The sequence below is a fragment of the Suricata suricatta genome, chromosome 16, assembly GCF_006229205.1.
Source record: "Suricata suricatta isolate VVHF042 chromosome 16, meerkat_22Aug2017_6uvM2_HiC, whole genome shotgun sequence".
Taxonomy (NCBI): Eukaryota; Metazoa; Chordata; class Mammalia; order Carnivora; family Herpestidae; genus Suricata; species Suricata suricatta.
This window is the reverse complement of record NC_043715.1, coordinates 31,159,693-31,175,935: the sequence shown is the minus strand read 5'-3', so window position 1 is coordinate 31,175,935 and position 16,243 is coordinate 31,159,693.

Genomic DNA, 16,243 nt, shown 5'->3' with positions numbered 1-16,243 from the left:
TGATGGTGATGATGATGATGATGATAATGGTGATGGTGATGATGATGGTGATGGTGATGGTGATGATGGTGATGATGATGATGGTGATGATGGTGATGATGATGATGATGATAATGGTGATGGTGATGATGATGGTGATGGTGATGTGATGATGGTGGTGATGGTGATGGTGATGATGACGGTGATGATGATGATGGTGATGATGATGATGACAGTGATGATGGTGATGATGACGGTGATGGTGATGATGGTGATAGTGATGATGGTGACAACAGCTATAGTATTGAATAGGCTTTTTAAAAAAAAATTTCTAAGGGATGTATTCACCATGCTTTGTCACTGGCCGGAGTGCACAAATCTTCAAGATTAACCTTTCTTCTTGGCTATTTTCCTAGCCCAGGAGCAGTGTCCCCTGCCTGCTGGGCTCCCACCCCAGCCCAACATCAGGCCGGTATTGAGGAAACTGGTCTGTGAGTCAACCTCATGTCTAATTCTTCCCTGGAGGGGCTGGACTGGCTGGGGGATTGGGGAGGAGGGAGCGAGGCCTGCCTTTCCCACGACTCTGATGATGGATATAACATCTGGCGAGCTGCAGGTGCCCCCTCGGTCTATCTTTTGTCTACTTGATAATAGATGATCTAATCTGTCTCTCTATGGCACTTCCTTTTCTGTGCAGGTGACAGAGATGGAGCGATCCCATCCCTCACCTGGGGGGAACACAACTGGCCGGGGAATGCACACTGCATTGCAGCAAAGCTGCAGCGGGGGGCACTCCCTGGGAGGCTCACCACACTTGCTGCCTGCAGGCAGAGACACGCGTGGCTGTGTGGCTGGCAGGCCTGCCCACCGACGGGAGGGCCCCTCTGGCCCAGCACTGGGATACAGGCTTTTCCTAGGTTCATGGACAGCCAGTCTGACCACCTCTCACCCCTCACCCGGGGGGCATTTCTTACAGAAAATCAAACAATTACACTCCCTCCTCTTGTTCTAACATTATATGTGCTGAAATATTTCAGGCATGCCAAAAAAAAGGCCACTGAGAGTATTTTCATAAATACTGGGGTACCCGAGACTCAGCCTAAGACAGGAAACATTGCAAATACAGTCAAAGTGTCTACCTCATGCTATTTTCCCTCCTTTCTCGCGGTGCTAAACACTGTGGTGAATTTTTCCATACGTGCTTTGATAACATCACTACATTTGTATGCGTCCATCTGCTTTTGAACTTAAAAAAATATTATAACACTGTTGGTAGTCCCCAGCAGCTGGAGACTATTTTTTCCCCAACGTTGTTTTGATAGCTCTCCATGCTGTGCCCTGGGGTTCTGGAGTTCTGGTTCAGCTTCCCTAACCCCCAGCCTTTCATGGAATAAGGACCACACTTTACGTGTCCATTGTCTTATTAACGGATACTTAGTTTGTTTGATTTTTTTCCCCTTGCATTTCAAGCACTATAGCAGGGAATATTCCCATATAGGCCTCCTTATGAAAATGTGCAAAACTTTCTCAAACATATACCCGGGGGTGAGAAAATGCTGGGCCATGGGGCATCCGAATCTCCAGTTTTTCTAGAGGAGGGCAGCTTGCATTTCTGAATGATTTTACCAATGTACCCTTGGTCCAGAGAGGTAAGAACATTCCCACTGTTCTATTACCTGACTAGTGTTGGTTTGCCAGACTTTGAAAATGTTTTCCAGCTGCTCTCATTGGAAAGGAGGTGCCTCATTCTGGTTTACATGGTGTCCCACCCCACCCCCACACACATGCATTTAAACCTTTCACACCTGCATTCAGCATTCGTCTTTGGAAGGTTCCTGTGCAGGTAGAAAGTTCAGAGCTATAGAATTTGGAAATGGTGTGGTTATGCTGTATTGAGGGAGGAAGCATTTTCCAGCCAGACATGATCTGGATTGGACACCCTGCATATAAGGTCTTGCAGTTTTTAGTAGGTGACTTTACCTTTCTGAACCGCAGCTTTGCTCATCTATAAAATGGAAAGCATAACGCTCTCGATCTCCGAGTGGCTAGAGAATTAAGGTAGGCAGTGTGTAGAGCATTTAACTCAGGGGCCTGCGTGCCGATTCCTGGACAAATATCAGTTGCAGATCCCTCTCCTTTCCTCCCTCCCCTCCTTCCCTCCATTTACGCTAATCTAAAGGAAAGGTAGTTGTATTATCTTTAAATGCAGACAGAAATGCCAGGAAGGCTCCCAGAATTACCTAGCACGAATACCCTTAGCAGTCCCATACTTTGATGAATAATGGCTCATATTTTGTAATTCACATATGAATTATATACAAATGAAATCTTCGCTGTTGCTGTGGGGTGTCTTGGTTTCTTGGATTGAACGGCTTCCTTGCAATTTTGTGATTTGGGTTCATTTGCTGGAAAAACCTTCCTTTGAGGGGGCCTCCAGGACACTGCAGGGCTGCGGGGAGGAATCCTGACTTCCCAATGAGTGAAATTCAGGTTCTCCCATCCCTGGGTGAATGAACGGCTGCAGACCAGCCATGGGAGTGGATCCGTCTGCACATGAATGGCCAATATTTCCATAGCTCTATTCTGGGACATGCCCAAAGCTGATTATCTAGAAAAGAAGCTGTACCGGGTTCCAGCCCTTTGCTGAGTGATATTTGCATTTTATAACTGCTTGGATTCCATGCTGTCTGTTTTGAGCGTGGAGACCACTGCTCACCCAGTCAACCCCTGTGCTAACATCTCTGACCAAGGCGGTAGGCTTTCACCAAATAACCAATTACCTTTTAGAATTAAAGTATAAAGAGCACAATTAATTTTCTACATTTCTTCTTCATTGGACATTAACCCCCATCAGTCTCTAGCTATAACACACACACACACACACACACACACACACACACACACACACACCAATTAATCCAATAAAAGTCCACTGGATGTCCATTCTGGGCTACACTTCTCCAAGCGTCAGACCAAAAGAGCCAGTCCCAGCCTCTCAAAGCTCACGATCTAATGGAGGAGACATGCATTAATCAGATTAGCTCATAAGTAAAAATATCTCCAACTGTAATAAATGTCATGAAGTACAGAGTAAGGTGCTCTGTGTGAGAATAACACAGTGGGCATGTTCTGGAGAGGACAGTGTGGACGGTTTCTATGGGGAGCAATGTTTGATCTGAGATGGGGAAGATGAGAAGGGTTCAATCAGGTAAAGAGTGGAAAAGCCTCTCCAGACAAAGGAAGAGATAAGCCAAGGCTCTGATGTGGGGAAGGCTAGACCCAACGGGACACAGATAGAAGGTCATGTGACTCCTATCCAATAGTTTCCAAAAAGGTTGCTGAGGCTCCAGCTATCACATCTAGCTTCCAGGTAAGAAAAAGGAACAAGAGGGAAATGGTATATTGCCCAGATGAATAAGATTTAAAAAATGTTTCAACATATTAAAAAGCAATATAGTACAAATGCTGTGGTTAACATTAGAAAGGACCCAAACTTTTGGAGGAATGAATTTTTATAAACAAATTCTACAATGGAGGAAAAGAGTACCTTGCTACACAAAGGTTTTGTTAAACAAAATTTAAAAAATGTTAGATCCTAAAACACTTAAGACTAAATTGTTTCAAATATTCAAACAAAAGGCAAACTGCACAATCTCTATAATAAAATATATCCTTGTAGTACATGTCCTAAACACTGTGAAAAATGGGAAAGTTTCTAAATTTAAGTGACAGAGGCAATACATAAAGCCTTCAGGAAACGTTTTTCCCAAATAAGTACACTTTCAGCAAAACAGTTTACCATTTTATCTGACTCCGGGGTAAAAGCTAGGGTGAATGAGAGGAAACTGGGGTGCCAGACAGGACTGATTGTGAGAAACCCAGTACCAATTGTTGGGGTTACTTCCGGTTGCTTGGTTCTTGTTTCTGCTGACGTTCGCCCCTGGATGCCCACATGCCATGACCCCCTGTCCCTGCCTGAGCTGTTCGCTCCTCCCGAGATGTGATCTGTACACCGAACTTCGTACTGGGCACAACTGTACCCATCTACCCAGGCTCCTGCTCCCTCCTGGACCCCGCCCCCCAGGGAAGGAGAATCACTCTCAACCCTGTAGCATTTAGCGGTCCCCCATTCTGTCGGGATTCAACTTCCTCTCAGCCTGCGCATCCTACGTGAATGTGAGCATCCGGGGTGCGAGGACCATGTCCTATCATCCTCATATTTCCTCCCTTCCTTGTTCCTATCCAGCCCCCTCAGGGGGTCAGTCTGTCTCCACCAGCGAGTGGAGTATATAAATGAAATACCCTGCTTTGGGTCCTTCCTCCAAAGGCCTTAACCCCTGAGGCTACCTCTCCAATGGACGTTTCCCCTTCTGCCTTACGAACGCATTCACCATTTTCTTTGCCAGGCAATTTGTCTAACTAAAACACTACATTCCCCAGTAGGCATGGCCAATGAGAGGCCAGCACAAGTGGCTGGATGGGGTTTAGGGACAGAGTAATACACCCTTCACTCCTCTGCTTCCTTTTCTTGTCTGGATTCTGGATGTGATAGCTGGGGCCTCAGCAACCTTTTTGGACCCTGAGGCAAACTTGAGGATTGAAGCTTGTCATAAAATTGATAGAACACAAATGCAGGAGACTTGTTTTCTGATCATCATTACAGCACTGTGCCAGTTTTGGCCAGCCCGCTTCAGGGCTTCTTATTTATCTTAAACAATTGCTATTTTTTCTGATACGCAGCCAACCATAATCTTTACTAAACAGCCTCTCTGTCAGCATTGTCTCTTTTTTCTAACCTTGCCATTTATTTCCCACTCTTCCTTACATTAAACAAATAAAACTCTACTATCTTTTCAGTGCCATCATTCTGACATCAGTTTCATTCCTTCATTCAACAAAAATGTACTTAATAAATAAGATATATACGCGGTACTGATTTTCGTTCTGAAATCCCGGAAATGAGCAGTAGAGCCCTTGCCTTCTGTCCGCAGGAGTTCAGGAGTTACTGAGAGAAAGGGCATATTAACCAGATAGAACAGCTTTCTCAAAGACCCAAGGCAGTGGGGACCATCGAACTTTGGAACAACTGGAAGAAACACAAAAAAGCAAGGAGGAAGTCAGACGAGGCAAGTCCTGCCACCAAAAGACTTTAAATTACAGACTGCACCAAGATATTAATGGCTAGAATTGGATTTAGATAGGTAAATGCTTGAACTTGCCAAAGGACTAAATCTCTAATGGTGAAATTTATTGCCTGAGAAGGCATTTGGGAGTGCCAGAAGTACCCTTAAAAACACACCTTGGCTATGATAAATGCCACTTTCACCTTAACCCTGTACAAATGATAAGAGCTGCTTACATATGACTAATTCTTTTTTCTATCACTGTTATCAAAGGAACTGTCTTTTCCTTCAATCAGTTAGGTGATCTATATCTTTCTCGCCCCCCCCCCCCTTGATATAGGCCTTCCTGGCTTGGGTTCCATTTTTTTTTTATTATCATCAACACTTTCTGTAAACTGTTTGAGCTTAGAAGAAATTAGTCTTCAATGATCTGAGCCCATAAACATAAGCAAGTGACACTGAACTAATTATTGGGTTCATAGGGCATACGGGTACAGTTTACAGTGCCCCAGGGCACTTCCAGAACACTCTGATAACTCCAGAACATCGAGGAAGGTTTCGTGATAAAAATGTAAAAACCTTTTGTGCAAAAGGATGACTGAGGTTGACTGTCAGACTGTGGCATGCCAGGCTCTGGCTTACGTCTGCTGGGTCATTTAATCCCCAAACAACTCTGTGAGGGGGGCTGTGGTTATCCTTTTTCTACTGATGAAGAGACCGAGGTTCAGAGAGGGTGGTTTATTTGTTTAAGGTCATGCAACTAAGAAGCAGCAATGCAGGACCTAGAACCTAGGGCGACACCAATCTAAGGGCCACGCTCTGTATGACACTTTCCATGTCACTTGGGGGCCTCTCCAGGCTTGGAAGGTCCTCTGGGCATAGAGGTATGCCATGGACAAGAGTCCCCTGGTGTATTCTATTCCTAAGGCTGTGATGATAAATTTCCACAAACCTGATTTCTTAAAAGAACAGAAACGTCTCCTCCCACGGTCTGGAGGCGAGTGCCCCAGATCAGTTTTATTGGACCCAAATCAAGATGTCAGCCGGCCATAGTTCTAGGGGAGAGCCCATCCTTTGCGTCTTTTGGCTTCTTGAAGCTGCTGGCATCCCTGGGTTATCACCTCTCCTCACCCCAACCTCTGCCTTCTTGTCTGTCTGGGTCATCTCCCCCTTTGCCTCATCCTTATGAGGAAGATTTCATTTTAGACTTACCTGGTGATCCCGCATAAGATTCTTACCTTGGTTCTATCTAAAAGGCCCTTTTCCCAAATAGGACAACATTTGTAGCTCCCAGGAGTTAGGACCCTGTGCCTCCGGGGACCATCACCCAGCCTGCCACACCTAATTCTGCTTCCTACTGCTCTGGCTCACGATCCACGTGAGTAGCTAGAGTCCATGTGGAGAGGCTTCTCCGACCCCCGGACTCCCTCGGGGCCAGCCAGAGCCTCACGTTTAAACCCAACAGGACCTCATGTTTGTCTGAAGGTAATTCTGCCTCTAAATTATTTGCAAATGTTCCTCACATCCCCCCCCCCCACCTTCTTTTTAGGATTCGGAGCCAATTTGTAATAAGCAAGAGCAGTTTGACCCAGATTAAAAGATACAATTAGTCTGTCTGTATGGTAAACCTAAAAAAGTACTACTTACAACAAGTTATTGTTTTTCTGACACAGGGAGATGTCCTAGCAGAACAATAAAGCCCCCACCACCGATAAGAGCCTTGTAATTTACTTAAAGCGCTGTGGTGCAGAGAGAGAGAGAGAGCAGCCCCTTAGAACCTGCGAGATCTCTGCATGTCCCACTTTCCGGAGGCTGAGAAGCGACCCCTAGGAGAGGTGACTCCATGACTGCACAGAAGAGAAGGGACTGCCAGGCAGGGGCTGGGGACCCTAAAATGCCACCTTTCATTTGGAACTATTGAAGGTTACTTTTCCGGAAATGCGTGCCCAGGGAGGCTGTCAAGAACGGAGGGGGGGCACCCTGAATTGTACACCAAAGTCCCACGGACCCAGGCAACGTGCTGTCTGGAACTGGCGGTGGGAGGGGCAATCCTGGGAGGTGAATGCCAGCTAGCGAGTTCTTGAGTCACGTCTGTCCCTCAGGCTGTTGGCTGGAAATCCTGGCTATCATTTTGGGGATACTGGCAAACTTGAGGGGGTTGGATTTCAACGGGTCCATCTCCTCTCTGGATCTGCCTTCCTTTTAGAAGGCCTGGGTCTCAGCCATAGGAGTGTGCTGCTAGGGAAGCCTTCCCGATAGTGGCTGGGTGCTGAGGGCTTGCTCGGGATCAGGAATCCAAAGCCTTTGGGGCTCCTTCCCCGTTTACCCCCCACAGGGCAGTGTGGGTAGAAGCTCGTGCTAGGCTCCTTTTATAGATGAGGAAACTGGGCATTACGGATTGAATTATGTTTCCTTCAGATTCTAGCCCCTAGTATCTCAGAATGTGACCTCATTTAGAGATAGAGTATTTGTAGAAGTAATCAACTTAAAATAAAATCATTGGGGTGCCTGGGTGGCTCAGTCAGTTGAGCATCTGAATTTGGCTCAGGTCGTGATCTCACAGGTCATGAGTTCAAGCCCTGCATCAGGTTTGCTGCTGTTGGATTGGAGTCTGCTTCAGATCCTCTGTCCCTGTCTCTCCTTGCCCCTCCCCCACTCATTCTCTCCCCCTCCCTCCCTTCTCAAAAATAATAAAACATTAAAATTATAATAAAATGAAATCATTAGGGTGGGTTCCCACCCAACATGACTGATGTTCTGGGAAATTTGGAGACAGACACACGTAGGAAGAATGAACACCACGTGAGGAGGAAAGAAGAAGTCGAAGTAACATTTCTACCAGCCAGGGAATGCCACAGTGGGTCAGCAAGCCACCAATAGTCAAGGAAGAGTCGTGGGACACTCTGGCCTCGAGAACCAGGGCACAATAAATTTCTGTTGTTGAAGCCACTCAGTTTGTGGTATTTAATTATGGCAGCCCTCGCACACACATACACGGCACTCAGAGCGCTCTGGAGCGCACGTGGCTAACGGTCTGACCTACAGGAGTCCCCAACAGTCTGTTGCCTTCCACTCTGAAGACGCCGTTCTGCCAATGACTTAGGAGCGGCCACTGACTCGGATCTGGCCAGTGAGACCTGAACCTTTGGGATACTTCTGGAAGAGGTGGTCTCCTGATACAAGAGACAGCCCAAACGTGTCCCAGCCTTCCATCAGTCACCTGGTCTACGGGCAGATGTGCTGTCCCACAACATGGGAGTCTGCGTGCAAAATTGAGATGGGCAGAAGAGCCTAAGGATTCCTGGGTCTTTCCTGGGTGAGTCACCACAGCTGGAATTCTGTCATGGAGGAAAAAATAAACTCTGATTTCTTCAGTTTGCGGTGGCCATATTTTATGCTACTTCCTGCTCGGCTGGTTCCTGGTGAGGGCTGGTGCCCCGGTTACACCCGGTTCCCTCGGGCGGCAGTGCCTCTGGTGTGATGCAGACTATGGGCAGTGGGGCCACACAACCTAGAGCTGAGTGTCTTCATGTTCGTGGCCCCGACGACACCCAGGGAGAGGCTGGAGATACAGCAGCCGCCCAGCACTAGAGACAGAAGAAGAGACAGGTGCCGGTGCAGGTGCAGGGGGGCAGCGCAGAGGGGAGAGAGCTGTAAGATGCCTCACAGAGCTTCCTTCCTTCCCATCCAGCTTGGCCTTCACGCCCTGGAGAGAGCCACACTGCCTTCTAACTCCTTGTGGGTGGACGAGGGGAGAGAGTCGGCTGCTTTGGGGGAACCAGAGCTTTCTGGAAGGGAGGCTGTATTCCAGGAGCAAGGAATCACAGGGAAGTGACCGGCTAGGCAAGGCCCAGGCGATTCCTTTTTCTTGTTTCCACTTCCCCCAACGCCAGAATCCCTCTCTGTATGTTTTCTATTACCCTCCTCGGGGCCAAGGACAGTCTTCCATACAGTGAGGACTCCGCACGTGACTGCCCGCCTGTCGCAATTATTTTGGCCTCTGTTCTCCCTACAGCAGATTTGAACAGAAGGATAGGACCGAGGCTGGGCATGTGCATTCAGCTGCATCTTCCCCAGAGACCACAGTGATTGGTTTAAGGGCAGACACGTGACCCGGACTGGGCCAATAGGAAGTCGTTTCTGGGATTTTAAAAATTAGAGCAGGGATGGACTTTGGGGAGGCTCAGTTGGTGAAGCGTAAGACTCTTGGTTTTTGCTCTGTCCGTGATCTCCCGGTTAGTGAGTTCGAGCCCTGCCTGTGGCTCTGAGTTGGCAGTGTGGAGGCTGCTTGAAATTCTTTCTCCCTCTCTCTCTGCCACTCCCCTGCTCATGCTCTCTCTCTCTCTCTCTCTCTCTCTCTCTCTCTCTCTCTCTCTCAAAAATAAATAAATGAACCTAAAAACTATTTTAACGTTAAAAAAAAGTTAGAGCAGGGAATGAAGTATTCCCTTCGGTTGGTCATGAGGGCCTAAGCAGGTGAGGCCTGGCTGCTATCGTCCGCGGTGTGTGGCATTGGAGGAAAGGCGCTGAGTAGTATGATGTGCTCCAGTGCAAGCCGCCAGCCCGCCTTTCCCCAGATGTGAGCTGGACTAGAATCACAGAGTGATCGTCATACTCATGATCATTCACTGGACGCTCAGGGCTGTGCTCCCATGCTCTCCTTCTTGACTTGAAAGCGGGCCACCCTTCCCTCCACCTGCCGGGGCGCCATCTTGCCCTTCTTTATGGAAATTACCACACCTCATTAGCAGAATCCTTGCCTGGACGGAAGACTATAGAAAACTACGACATGATAACATATTAGATTCCAGCGTGAGTGTGCAGATCACTGTGTCGGTCATGCTTATGCTGAGACAATGTGAAGCCAACAATCTAAGATTTTCAGGGGGTTACAAGCATGGATGTTCATTCCTTGCTCACATTTCACATCCACGGTGAGCGTCCAGGACTCCGCTCCAGGTGGCCTTCCTTCCAGGACGCGGGCTAAGGACACAGCAGTTGTGGCAGAAGAAAAAGAGAGCATGACACACGGACATTGGAATCTTGTACCTGGAAAGGACCCATCCACCCCCCCCTCCCATGCTCATGTGTCATTGGCTAAACAATGCACTTGGCCATGCCTGAGCTCAGCCGAAGAGGAAAGGACAGCCCTTCTAAAGGAGGGATGCCAAGTCCTTGGGAGCAATGCACTGTCTACCGTGCCCTCCTTACGCCAGCCTGGCACTTTGCACCGAGGGAGGGCTTAAGGACCCCCTGCACTCTTTCCTCCCTGCCTGTTTATCACAATTGTAGTAAATACTCCGGTATTGTCTGTTTAATGTCTGCCTCACCCACACGACTCTAAATGGCCTTGGGGAGGCTGTGTATCTGCTTAATTGCTGTAACTCAGCACTTAATACACACTAGTACCTAATACCCATTAGGTACAATGAGTGCTCATTCACGAAGAAGTGGATGAATAAGGAAAGGATCCATAATGGAATTTACACCTGCTTTATTCAAGCCGATTTCCAGCTCTCAGGGCACGCCAGGCCTTGTGTTAGGGCCAGGGATGGAGAAGTGGACCGCACCCCACTGCCTGGCCCTCCTCTTGGAGCTAGTGGCTGGCGCAGGATCTCACCCAGCCTGCTCCCCTTCTGAACCAAGGAGTTGGATACATCCAATGCACTTAACCCCATGCCTTCCATGAAACACCAGTATAAAGTATTGAGCCATGTGAAATTATCAGTGTCCTGCTTCTGACCAACAAAAATGGCAATTTCATCCGATTCAGCCTAATACGAAACAGATGAGGGCTCTGACTGAAGCTGGGCCTCCCACCCCTTCAGTGGTTTTCCATCCCTCAGGCATCCCCTCCTCCCACGCACATTCACAGGATCCTAGTGTGGAAATCGCTGGGTGAAATGACCCCCACATCCTAAAATCCTGAGCCCCTGACTTGAGCCCTAATGCAGGACTCTCGGACCAAAACACACTGACCAGCTACACAGGATGGCAAGGCCCCCTGCCCCAAAGCTGGCCATGCGCCTGACACATGCAGGAGGCTCAAAGGCAGTCCCGGGTCCCAGGACCTGCACCTGCTGCTGCACACGGGGTCTTCTGTGGGGCCTGTGTCCCATAGCATGGATTCCTCCACTAACTGGATGAGAAATTGCAGCGCGTTTTCCTTGCACGGCCCTCCCATGCATCTCTGTCAATGCTGGTTTACATTCTGGGATTGAACTAATTTGTTTCCCGGTTGCTCCTGGCTGCAAACTTGAGGCAGCCCTGTGTTTGCAACGTGGCCACCCCTCCCCTTGCCGTCCTCATCCCCAACTAACCACATCTGAGAGCAAGGAGGATTAGCAGGCTCAGCGCGATGTGACTCTGGCACTTGCAGCCTGGACACTCTTGCTACTGTTGGGGGTTGGGGGGCATCAGAGAGGGGAGAATGAAGGCCCTGATGATCCGTGAAAGGAGGTGGGGGGGATTTGAGGAAGGGGAGCTCACCTTCAGTGCATAGTTTGCATGCTGCCCTGCTCAGAACTGAGCAAGCAAGTAAGAAGAATCAGGGCAATGATGCTGATTGCTGTTAATACTTACTGAGGATTAAGCACCGAGCTAACTGCTGCTCTTGTGTCCCAGGCTCCCCTCTCCACCACGCTAGGGCCTTGGGAAGTATCATTATTATACCCATCTTGCAGATGGAGAATCCAGGACCCAGGAGGTGAAATACTGTCACCCGTTAGGACTCAGGCTTCAAAGTCTGTGTCCGACTCCAGGATTCATGTCCTCAACAGTGGCTCCATATGGCTTTCCCAGATCTTGATGCTCCTGACAAATTAGCATCTTCCCAAGTATCCTGAGCACCAGAGCCTGAAAATAGTGGGCATGAAGCATGGGTTTCTGGAAACCTGAGCCGAGAGACGCCTTAAGGGGGGACTGGAGACAGCTTTGGAGACACTTGCTGTCCTCTGGATGCACTGCGTGGCATGTTTTCATTTTAAAGTGACAAACGAGGAAGACGTTTCCTCAGGGCTTCCCCAGATGCCTGGATATGGGCTGATGGGAGGGCCAGTCTTAATGACATTCTTCTCCTCAATAGAGTAAGTAATTTCAGCTGTAAGAATATTTATTTTTAACCCCCCATGGGACTCCTTACAAACTAGTTTCATGTTGAGTATGAAAAAGTGGAACCTCTAATCGTTCCTATTTTTTCGGGACTGGTCTGCAAAACATCTGGTTAATATTTTCTAAAGCTGAATGTATGCAGATTCTGTGACCTGACAGTTCCACTCTCGGGTAAATACCAAATAGAAACGAGCATGTGTGTTGATCCAGGACGAACGTTCAGAGTGGTACTCTCAGCCCCACGGAGGGCAGTGCAAAGGCCCAGGGTTTACAAGGGAAATGATGGTCTAGTCACACCGTGCACTAGTACATGGCAATGAGAAGGGACAGACTTGGCTGCACCCAGGGACACAGAAGAATCTCACACTCATCAGTTTCACCGAGCAGAATTCAGAGAAAAAGTACACCCTGTATGATTCCACGCTTACAGAGTTTAAAATCAGGCAACACTAATATCTGGTGTTAGAGGTCAAGATCCTTTTGCCCTGGGCTGATGGGACAGAAGCCCCTGGAAGGGGGTGTGAGCGGACTTCTGGGATGCTAACTTCACTGGGGCATTCGCATGGGCTCTGCACCCTTTCTGTGTCACATATACAAAATAAATAAAAAGTTTGCCTGAAAAAAAGCTGTGACCTTCAGGTGTACTTGAACTTCATATTCTTGCCCAGCTCCCAAGGGATGCAGTGGGTGGAACCCAGGCAGGCTTTCTTCTTTTCATCCAGAACTCCTATTTCAGTATTGAATCCCTTCTCTGCTAGCTCATTGTTAAATTGAGGGGTGCCAACATTTGTAGATGGGAAGTCAGTGATGAAATTAATTAGGGAGTCCTGATCAGTATTTTATTTGTATTATTATTTTTATTATTTTTATTTTCAGAGAGAGCTAGATAGAGAGAGAGAGAGCATGAGAGGTGGAAAGGAGGAGAAGGGGGGAGAGAGAGAGAGAGAGAGAGAGAGAGAGAGAATATCTTAAGCAGGCTCCATACTCAGCACAGAGCCCAATGTGGGGCTCAATCCCATGGCCCTTGGGACCATGACCTGGGCTGAAATCAAGAGTCGGACGCTCAGCTGACTGAACCATCCAGGTGCCGCATTGACCAGCATTTTTAAAAGGCAAAATGTACTATCATATGACATAAAATAGTAGCAATATCAGTCTATAAAAGAGATAGTAAGGATAAGGATAATGTGATAATATGAAATTTACATTTTAAAAAATTCCAGTATAGTTATCATATAGTATTATATTAGTGTCAGGTGTACAGTATTGTGATCTGACAACTCCGCCACAGTAAGTGTGCTCTTAGTCCCCTTCCCCTACCACCCCCGTTCCCCCCCAGCCCCCTTCCCTCTGGTAATTATCAGTTTGTTCTCTCTAGTTAAGAGTCTGTCTTTTAATTTTTCTCTTTTTCCTTTATTCATTTGTTTTGTTTCTTATTTTCTGCATATGAGATAAAAATTTTTAAGTTATGTAGGTAGGTGTCTACTGGATTGACATGTCATTTTTTTAAATTGTGAGTTTAGGTTAAAAAGTTGAAAGTTTGTCACTTTCCCCCAGGGGCAGCAGGTCATGGGTTTGCCAATGGGACTCATGCCACTTGAGATCTTATTGTCTACAGCCCAGGGGTGGGGTTGGGGCTTTGTCTGAGGAATCCAGGCAAAGCAAGGGGTCATCCCTGAGGAGATTAGAGAGGGGTGGGTGACCCTGTAGCTAAGCCACCCTGGGGGAAGGATGTGCTCCCCTCTGTGGTGTTCTTGGTCTTGATAACGCACAGGACCCACTCTGAAGTCCCAGATTTGCCCCAATGTTCTGAGACCTTTTGGACAGCTTTGGCTTGAGAGTATCCAGGCATGACCCAAAGGGGCACGCCATTGGACTAGACTCTCAGGTTCTCTACTTTCTTGACTGTGGATATTGTTGAACTTGAAGAGCAGGTTGTGGTCCCCATGCAGTCTGGAGGAGGGGTACATTTCCTCTACTGGTGGCCCCTGGAGGGGGTGGAGCCATGCAGTTGACCTCAGAGGTCATGGCCCTGCCTCAGCATGGTCTTGCTTGGACTTGGGGCTACCAGCATACACTATTACTTTCCAACACACACTGGGAGCAGACACTTTTGATGCCTTCCCCTCATCTTCATGGCCCACCTGAGTCCCCCACATGGGGTACTTCCTCAACCACGTGGGACTTTTTTCTCGACTGTCCAAGGGCTTTCTTTAGCCCAGAGCCTGTGCTGCCTTGCAAACAGGGGCAACCAGACATATGGAGGAATTACCAACTTGGGGACAATTCCTAACCAATGGGAGCTGGTCGTCTGCAGATCAGTGCCCCAGCCTCCTGTTCCCTAGGGAGTCAATTCGGAGGTGGCAGCACACAGTCTCTCTGAAGGTCCCGGTGGTATGCATCCCAGTTACCAATGGAGGTAGCCTTCTCGCGGATGTACCTTTAACCATCTTTTTTCTCTTTGTAGCCTTGCCTCCTCCTCTACTCCTCCTCATCTGTGCTTCTTGGGACCATGTCTCAGGTCGACCTCTTCTGCCAAGACCTTTTCTTAGAGTCTGCTTGTGGGCACACCTGAACTAAAACACTGTCTAATTTACTTCTTTCTTACGTCAGTGATTCACTGTTTGGCTCCATCTCATAACTCCTAGAGTCCAGGAATCTCTGTCTTGTTCACGGATGGATTCTGAGCTCCTGGAACACGGCCAGGCAGACAGTTGAGAACTTCTTGGATATTGAAGAAGATACATAGACATAGCCAGGAGTTCAAGATCTAAAAAACAGCAAGCTTCTCAGAAGCTGTTTTACTAAGACCAGAGGGAATGGGTGTCGTGTTGATGGAGGCTGAAGATGTCTGTGCCCAGAGGCACTGCTCTGACTTCACGGTAGTTCGCATAATGGTTATTGTTGTAACATCACAGATGGTGTGCTACGTTCCCCATGATGGTGAAGCTTCATAGAAACAGAACTCATCTGTATTGTCTCTGCTGTGGCCCCAGGACTTAATGCTGAGTCAGGTACATTAGGGGGTGCTTGAGAGATTCTTGCTGCACAAACATATAATTAATAGGTGAATTTAAGCATGCTGCCTAATTTCACAACTAGGAAGTGTTGTGGAAGTGAAATTGTGCATTTGGTTTGATTTGACTTTAGAGCCCAAGTTCTTGGGCTGCACAGAGCCATTGCTCCAAATGACACCTAGTTCCCTTCTGCATTGTTGTCTTTGTCTCCTACAGGGTTCTCCTTCAGGCCATCAGCTTAAAGTGTCTATGATTTTATAATACAAACAAAACCTGTATAGCTGGGAGTGACATATATACATATATAAGCAGGGTGCCTGGGTGGCTCAGTTGGTTAAGTATCTGACTTCGGCTCAGGTCATAATCATACAGTTTGTGGGTTCAAGCCCCATGTTGGGCTTTGTGCTGACAACTCAGAGCCCGGAGGCTGTTTCAGATTCTGTGTCTCCCTCTCTCTCTGTCCCTCCCCCATTTGTGCTCTGTCCTTCTCTCTCAAAAGTAAATAAACATTAAAAAGAAAAAAAGCTTGTTTGGGCAGTGTAGTCCCAGCCAGAACCTGACCACAAGGTCAATCCTATGACCTTGGCTATCTTGCCTTTGGTTTTTAAATGCCTCCTTGGTATCAGCCAGGCAATCATAAACTCCACCAAACCCTCACCTTGGAACATCAGTCAAAGAAAATGGTGCCTCTCCAGGCAATCTAAAATCTGGTTTGCATTCTGCTTCAAGTTTTTAGACCTGAACAAATGGGACTTAGGATAGAAATAAAGCAACTATGGAGATCTCACTGGTAAGAGATCTTGGAACATCTCTCTAGGTCCCACAGTAACTGACTCAGCTCACAACTCCCTTGATTGTTTAAATAATTAGGCCATCAAAAATTTCAGTGGACATTGGCCACCAATAACCTGTCTCCTCCAGTGTCAAGTAAATACCCCAGATGTAACTGGCTGTGGCCAAGGAATATGACATCACATAGGTAAGCAAGGGCATTTTTCCTAAAGCTACGAGCAG